The sequence below is a fragment of the Corvus kubaryi genome, unplaced genomic scaffold (genome assembly GCF_017639235.1).
Source record: "Corvus kubaryi isolate FWS band 111438036 unplaced genomic scaffold, C.kubaryi_AGA036_p1.0 split1-37355, whole genome shotgun sequence".
In the NCBI taxonomy this organism is placed as follows: Eukaryota; Metazoa; Chordata; class Aves; order Passeriformes; family Corvidae; genus Corvus; species Corvus kubaryi.
The window spans coordinates 3780184-3787807 of NW_024582078.1; the positions used below are offsets into that span (position 1 = coordinate 3780184).

At 50.2% G+C, this 7624-nt stretch overlaps 1 long non-coding RNA gene across 1 annotated transcript; it reads left to right on the forward strand.

Annotated features, from left to right (window-relative positions):
* The first annotated feature begins 455 nt into the window (after positions 1–455).
* Positions 456–6122, forward strand: LOC121657748. The gene is made up of 3 exons (XR_006013707.1): positions 456–583; positions 2944–3001; positions 4918–6122. It is a non-coding gene; the product is annotated as an uncharacterized LOC121657748 (long non-coding RNA).
* Positions 6123–7624: the final 1502 nt, after the last annotated feature.

Below are 7624 nucleotides of genomic sequence, written 5' to 3' on the forward strand. Positions count from 1 at the left end.
AAATTAAACAGAGATTGATTTATGTAGAAGGAACTGTAGTTGCAAGGCTGCTGCATTGTGTGTACAAGCGGAAATGGCTCTTGCTGAACACAGATCAGATTAATTGTAACCAAAGAGGAAGACCAGAGGTACAACTTTTCCTGTTTCCTTTCCAGTGAGAGCACCAGGCCAATCTGTGAGCAAAAAAAAATAAAAAATTGCAGGCAGGGCGAGTGTTCCTTGTAACACAGCGAGACAGCAGAACCAAAGAGGGCTTCCCGTTGCTGGGGACTTATCCCCAGCCCTGACGCTCCATTTGTCATCTCCTGTACAGCACAGAGTCAACCCTTGTGTCACCAAGTGCAGAATTCTATCAGATTAAAGGACCCGAGTGCTGGTCCTGCCCTGCAATGATTTCTCCAAGCCTTCCTTAAAAACCAGAACTCCTCCCTGCCGGGTGAGTCAGGGAAAAGCAGCTGAGAGATTTTGCTTCCTGCCAAGGAGGAGTAACCTGGAACTCTGGCATTTTTCTGTCACTTCCTCGGGTGGGGAAGTGGGATCAACTTTTCCAACAGGTGCCCCAGATCCCGGCACTACAAACGTGGTGAGTGAGAAGGGGCCAGGGAAGGCTGTGCGAGGGCCGGGATGCTCTGAGGTGACCCCACAGCACCCACAGAGCCCCGCTCAGGACAGGGCGTGAGAACTCTGGGAGAGGCTCTGCCCTCTCCCAACCTCTGAAGGCCCTGAAGAGTGAAAATAAAAACCCAGGAAGAAGTCATGAGCTCCAGGCAGCTGGATGTGAGTTCTGCATCCCAACCCAGCCTGGGAAGTCAGGCCCGAGCTTGTTTATTTTTATCACAGGGGAAATCCCAGGTGGGCACTGAGAGCCCTCCATGAAAACTCTGCAAAGATTCCCAGCTGGAATCATTTCCTCATTGTGTTCCCTCTGTGCACTGCTGTGAATTGACTGGGGGGGTTGCTGGAGCATCAGTAAAAAAAATCCAGTAGGAAATGTCTGCATTAGGACGTGATCCAAAAGCAGCTCTTTTAATGTAGATCCTTCTTCTCTGACTCAGCAATGCCACTGATGAATAAAACTTGTGGCAAAACACCTCTCCAGCCTTCAGCCTCCTGCAGCTCTGGGTTATCTCCCCCCATCCCAGCCCCCTTCCCTCTTCCCTGGATCCCTGGTGATGTCTCTGTCATGTTGCCATTAAAATCCCTGTTCCTACACCCCTGTTATGTCTGTGACGCCTGCTGGGGCTGCACCCTGAAAGTGCCAAACAGTGCAGGGAAAAGGAGGGGGAAATCAAAGCATTCTGGAAACCTTGAGCTTGGCAAAGGCTGTGTATAATTTTGCTTAGGCTGCAAGTTGGCTTGAGGAAACTGTATCAAAGCACCATCTCTTCCAATTGCTTGAGATTTACTTCTAAAGTTTATTTTTACTGCTTCTTGTAGAGCCCAGACTGACAGCTCTGAAAACTTTATCTTTTCTATTCAGGCAAGAATAGGAAGCAACAGCTCAGCCCCAGCAGAGGCATCTGATAGATCTGTCCCCGATAATGAACCCAAACTGTGGATTTGGGGGCATCCTCCCAGGCTTGGGAACCCCAGGCCAGTCCTACCCTGGCTCTGCTTCAGCCTCATTTCTTGTGTTTGTGAAAGACTCAGCCACAGCTATGAATTGATGACCCACTAATGACCAATTGATGAAAATTTCACAACCAATCTGCTTCTCAGACCATGCGGCTGCGCACAAATGGAAACAGAATTTAATAAACTCTTCAGTCCTTTGGAAGGCCCAGTCCCCCAAAGCCCCAGCTCTGGCTGTAAAAACTCTTTTAATGCAAATCCACAGTGCCTGGGTGTTTGGGGCATTCCAGTGCCAATATGAAATTCCCACTGCAGGCGATTTTACAGTGCTCTGACTTCACTCTCTGGTAGCAAATTGTGGTATTCCTGCAGACGAGGAAGGCAAGGCTGGGCCGCTCCTCACTGCCCTGGGATCCTCAGGCTGCACCTGGACCTTTCCCGTTTCCCAGCAGAAGTGTTTGAGCTTCCCAGTGCCCTTAATTCACAGGCTAAAGCAGAAACCCACCATTCCCACAGCCATCTTTTAAAATAAAAGCACTTCTATCTGTAAAGCTATTGGTGGAAGTGATTTCTGCAGGTACATGAGATGTTCTCATAACGCATCGCTTCCTGAGAGCTGGATGCAAATTGCAGGAGCCACATTTCCCGAAATCAGCATTAAAAAGTTGAAAATGCATTAGGTGGGAGAGCAAGCTTGGCTGTCAGTATAATATTTCTATTACAGTAGCAATCCAATTGGAAAAAAACTGTTCATCCCCGCCCAGGATGGAAACAAGCAGAGAAATTTGCTGCTGTGATTTTGGGAACTTGCGCCACTTGCAATATTTACGTGTCACGCCCAGTTTATTGTAACGCAGCAATTAAAACTTCTTCCCTGCCTCTGCCAGTGAAGTCAGGCCGGTCCCTGTGACGTGACGGGCTCAGAGCAGAGCCCAGGAGAGCACCGGAGCTGCAGCCTCTGCCCCAAGCCCGTGCCCCGCCCTGAGCCGCCGGGATGAGCCCGAGCCGGGCGGACACAGCGAGCGCTGGACCCCGAGGGGGAAGCGCCCCGGGACGTGTTTGCAGCCGGGTTTATCGGCCTTTTTCGGCCGGCGGCCGTGCAGTGACGGGAAGGGGCCGCGGCTCGGGCGGGGGTCGCGGAGCCGCTGTCGCTGAGCCCCCTCCAGCGCGGTGCCCCGGCCGGAGCCGCTCCAGCCCCGCAGCCTCGGTCCATCCTGTGCCGGACACCTCCCGGCAAACGCGGGGTCACTTATGGCCACTGACAGGGAAGGGGGGAAATTTAAGGCGAGTTCAGAGTCAGGGCTGCCAGACCTCCGCTGCCTGACCTCCGCTTCCTGAGAAATCCGATAAAGATCTTCCCTGTCTTCACAGGGCTCGAGCTCATTTGGGGAGGCTGCGGAGAGAACTGCAAAGATTCCACCTAATCTCGGTAAACAAGTTTATATCCTTAATTTTCCTGTGCAGATCTGTCAGTCTAGACGCTGAGCTCCGCAGTGCAAGGGCAGGTTAATCAAACAGGTTTAAAAATGCAAATAAAATGCTGCAATTAATAATGTTGGTACATAGATTGATCTGAATGTTACCAAGTGAAAGGGATGACTTGAGGACCTGGAGGTGTTTCTGTCATCAGATTACATTTTCATATTGTTATAAAGCGGAGGGGGGGGTGAAAGTCAGTGTGTTCAGCTTTTAAAATCCACAATACCTCTGCAATAGATTAAACCCTGGGTTTAAGGGTTTACTGAGAAGACAAACACGTGCAATTCAGATGTATCAAGCGTCTGTCAGTCCTGCCAATAAAGAATGAAATGCAAATAAAAAATAAATTAATACATGAAATAACGAGCGAAATTTTGTCCTTTTAAGAGCAGAGCACCGATGTTCCCAAGAGGTTTGTGCACAAAACCTCCTTCCCTGATGTACTTCCCCTGCTCAGGCTGAACAAGCCCCTCTCTTGCTGCACCCCCGAGCAGCTCCCGCTGCTGCCTCCCCAGTTTCTCTGACAATCAGAGACCTGAACCCCTCCTCACAGGAGTGGGGGCTGCTCCCCGTGTCCCTCACGACAGCAGCTGAACCCCCGCATCCCAGTGCCATTCCCAAAGGAGAGGGAGGTCAGCAGGGAATGGCTCAGCGCCCTCAGCCCTTGACTTCGCGGAGCAGCGGCAAAAAGCCACCCGGACTGCTGCTGCTCTCTGCAGGGCTCGATTTCTGCGCTCCGCGGCAGGGCTGGAGCCGCCGGCAGCCCTGCAACAGTGCGAGATGCCTTAAGAGGGCTGTCTAACCAAAAACTCGGCCGTGCATTTCGAGGAGAGCTGATGAAAAATGTTCCCTCTCCCTGAAAAGCTCTCCTTCGTCAGGACTTGCTCAGAGACTCTTCAGCCGAGGAGAGCCGGTCCCAGGAGTGTTCTCTGTCACTGTCCCCATCAGGAGCGCACAAAGCCTCTCCTGAACTCACACAGATTGTCCTTTTGATTTGTGGGGCTCACAAAGGGATCACAGCTCCGAGCTGCTGGAAGGGGAGGAGCAGGTTATCACTGCTACTCTCATTGCGCTGCTGGAAGGAAACATTTCCTACTCCTCTGAGCCTCACATCCCATCCTTTTGCTTTTTTTTCCCTTTACCATTATGCCCATGAATAACCATGAATTCCTTCCAGGCACCTGAGACCTCCCGAGGTCATTGGGACAAACGACTTGTGCAGTCCCAGCTCTGTCATCTCCTCTCTATTTCTCTCCCTATTTTTACAGCACTTTATTCACTTGCTCCGTGTTCTCTACACCCTAAACCCAACCCCTGAGCAGCACAAGCCGAGTGCTTTGCTGTAACAGCCTCCAGGGCCCTGACCCGAGCCCTGGCATGTCACTAAAATCACACCCCCACAGGGATGGATCATGGATTCATTAAGGTTGGAAAAGAGCTTCCAAGATCATCAAGTCCAACCTTTGACCCTACTACCCCGTATCATGGAGTCTCACATCTCCACTCATTTTTTGGACTCTCCCAGGGGTGGTGAGTGCATGCCTGGCCTGTGGAGCCTCTTCCAGTGCTGAAACATTCCTCCAGGGGGGCTGTTTGTACACCTCGAGGTGGCTTCTTCAGCAAGGCGAACACTGGGATTTGTTTGACACTTTGCCAGAGGGGGCTGAAGAGAAATTTCCCTTCTACCCCCATTTGTCCCAGACACTTCCCACTCCCATCTCACAAGGAAAGCAGCAGATTCCAGAATCTCTGTCCATGGATCAGAAGTCAAAAAAGAGACAGCAAAGGGTGAGGGAGCACGAAGGAGGACACACTGCCAAGATGGTTAAATAAAGTCTTTTTCTTTCTTCTTTCCTTTTTTAACAGCTCTGTAAAGTGCAAATGCGAAGAAAACCACCCACAGCAAGATGGGCTAAGGAACATTTGTCAATAAGAAAGAAAATAAAAGCAGGCACTAAAACAACAGAAATAATGACTCTGCTTTCCAGATTTTGATTCCAAAATGTCTGGTGCCTCAGGCAGTTATCTGTAAAACCCTTCTCCAGCGCAGTACCTCCCTTTTTGCCTCCAATGGTTGGAGTTAACAAATACTCTGTGCGTGAGGGAGAGCAGCTCTGACAGACAGCCCACAGCTACTGGAGAGCTGGGACTGCCAGCAGGGAATGGAGACCAAAGCGCCAGAAATATTACAGCAATATATCTTCCGCCTGGAAAGGAGTATTTCCATTTTCTTTGTCTTTGCTCCCCCTGTCCAAAGGAGCCACAGCCTTGAACTGCACCTAAAGCAGGGCTTTGTGCTGGGAACCCCTCGGAAATTGCCTCTGCCATGGGAATTGTCTCATCACACTCAGGAATCACCACCCAACCTGCTCATCTTTATCTGCTGGGACACAAAACCCCACGGGTGGTTCTCAGTGGCCCTCACTGTGTCAGTCACCACGGATTTCCCACGAGGGGACATCACCCAGAGCAGTGGGAGGGTGGCCCCACATTCCTGGTGAGAGGCACATCCCGCTGGGATCACTTTTGCTTTCCTTGGTTGTCTGTTTACAGGCCCAGGTAAAGCCCCGAGCTCCACCTGTGCTTGGAACTGTGATGGTACCAGAAGCAGATCATCGATATTTAAACAACACCTGCTCCACAGGCTGCTGCCACAGGTTCTGCTTCCATTACTGCCTTTTTACTGAGAAAACCAACAGTATGGGACAGATGAAATACCTCATCCACTCTGACACTCATCACTGCATTTCTGGGAAATCACTGACATCAGATCAGGGTTTAGAGCTGCCAGGATACCCCAAATGAACACCCTCAGGCTGATCCCAACCCCTCCCAGGCGCAGGAGAGGCAGAGGAAGGGCCAGCCCATGGCTCGGAGATGTCACCTTGGAGTGACCAGGGCATGGAGCCATCAGCACCTGGAAGAGCCACTCCCCTGTCTGAACCACAGGAATGTCCATCTCAGCCTGCATTTGATCCCAAAATTGCTTTTATTCCATGTAACACTCTTTCATCCATTATCCAGGGGTGTAGGAGGACTCGGAGTTGCGTCACCTTCCAGTCCCTGCCAATAAAGTCATGATTTGATATGGAAACTGTGCATACCATTATATTCTAATTTGATATTTAAAACAAGCTCTGGCAGACAGCTGACTCCTTTTGATGCATTTATCTGATTTCTCTCTGCCTTTTTATCCTGAAAATATTCACAGGGAATATGTGGTATCACATTTTTGTTACGCACACTGAATCCATATAACTCCCAGTTCCTTTTTTTCCCCCTAGAATTTGGTAAATAGATGAGCATATATTACAAAAAAATAGAAAGGCAAATGCCAAGGCTGCAAGTTGAGTAAAATTCCACCACATGCTGCAGAGAGAGAACTCCTAGAGCTCTAATCTTAGGCACTTGATCTTCATCATCTTCAACCCTGGCTGTTCTTGCTGCTCTTCCTGTTCCAACTCCTCATCTCCAATTCCCCTTCCCTTCCCTCTCCTGCCATCCAGGCCTGGCCAAGCTCCCTTGTCCCCTCTTCCGCCTGGATTCCAGATTCCTGCTGCAGCTGAGGAGCTGGTGGGGAGACCCCTGCCCTGGGGAAGGGCCTTTTGCAGGAATGTTGGAGCACTTTAAAAGGAAATGAGGACAGAATTTTAATTGCCCCTAAGGAGGAGGCTCCTCACGACTCAAGGCGTTCCTGCTTCCCACACTCCCCATGAGGGAAAATGGAACCAGACTCACTGAAAGCACAGCAAAGCCCCAGCATTAAGGATTAGTCCATGGAACAGTTGGGGGGGAAATTGGGATCCTGCTGCTCAGGCTGGATCAATATCCCTGAGGAGGAGATGGGCAGGGATGAGGGAAGGAGAGTCCATCTGCCCCGGCCAGAGGGACAGCACAGGGACAGCCAGCCCTGGCAGGAGGAAATTCCAGCACTGCAGCAGGGCCAGGTCAGCTGATGGAGCTGTTTGGCAGCGGAAAAAGAAAAAACTGAGGTCAAAAAGAGGAGGCCAACAGAATGCAAAGAGAAAATCCACAGAAAAATGGGGGCAACCAAGGGTCGGGAGCGTCCCTGGAGAGGGACTGGGCAGGGGCTGCTCCTCCAGCCGGGAGAAAAGCAGAACTGCCCCCTCAGAAAGAACATTTCTCCTCTCCTGAGTGCTCCCCCAAGGGTAACCAGCCTAATTCAATTAAGTTTTCATTTCTAACAAACTCTGGTTATGAAACCACCAGCACCAAGGGATAATTGTGAGCAAACACATTCCCCCGCTCACAGGGAATGCTCTGAGCGAGCCAGAAAACTTTGTCCTCAATGAATCAATAAAAAAAGTTACTCAGAAATAAGCAAGTCTTTCACTGAGTTTTGGAGAATTTGTTTTCATGCAAAATGGAAATGAGCTGGTGGTGGCCACAGAGCTCTGCAGAGCTTGAACATTCTGAAGAATGGGCTCATTTTTACATCATTCAGAGTTATTATCTGAATTGCCATCCCTGCCCCATCACTCAAAATGAATTTTCTCCAAAGAACACTGAATTTTTGTATATTTTATGAACTCAATGCACAGCAGAACCTACC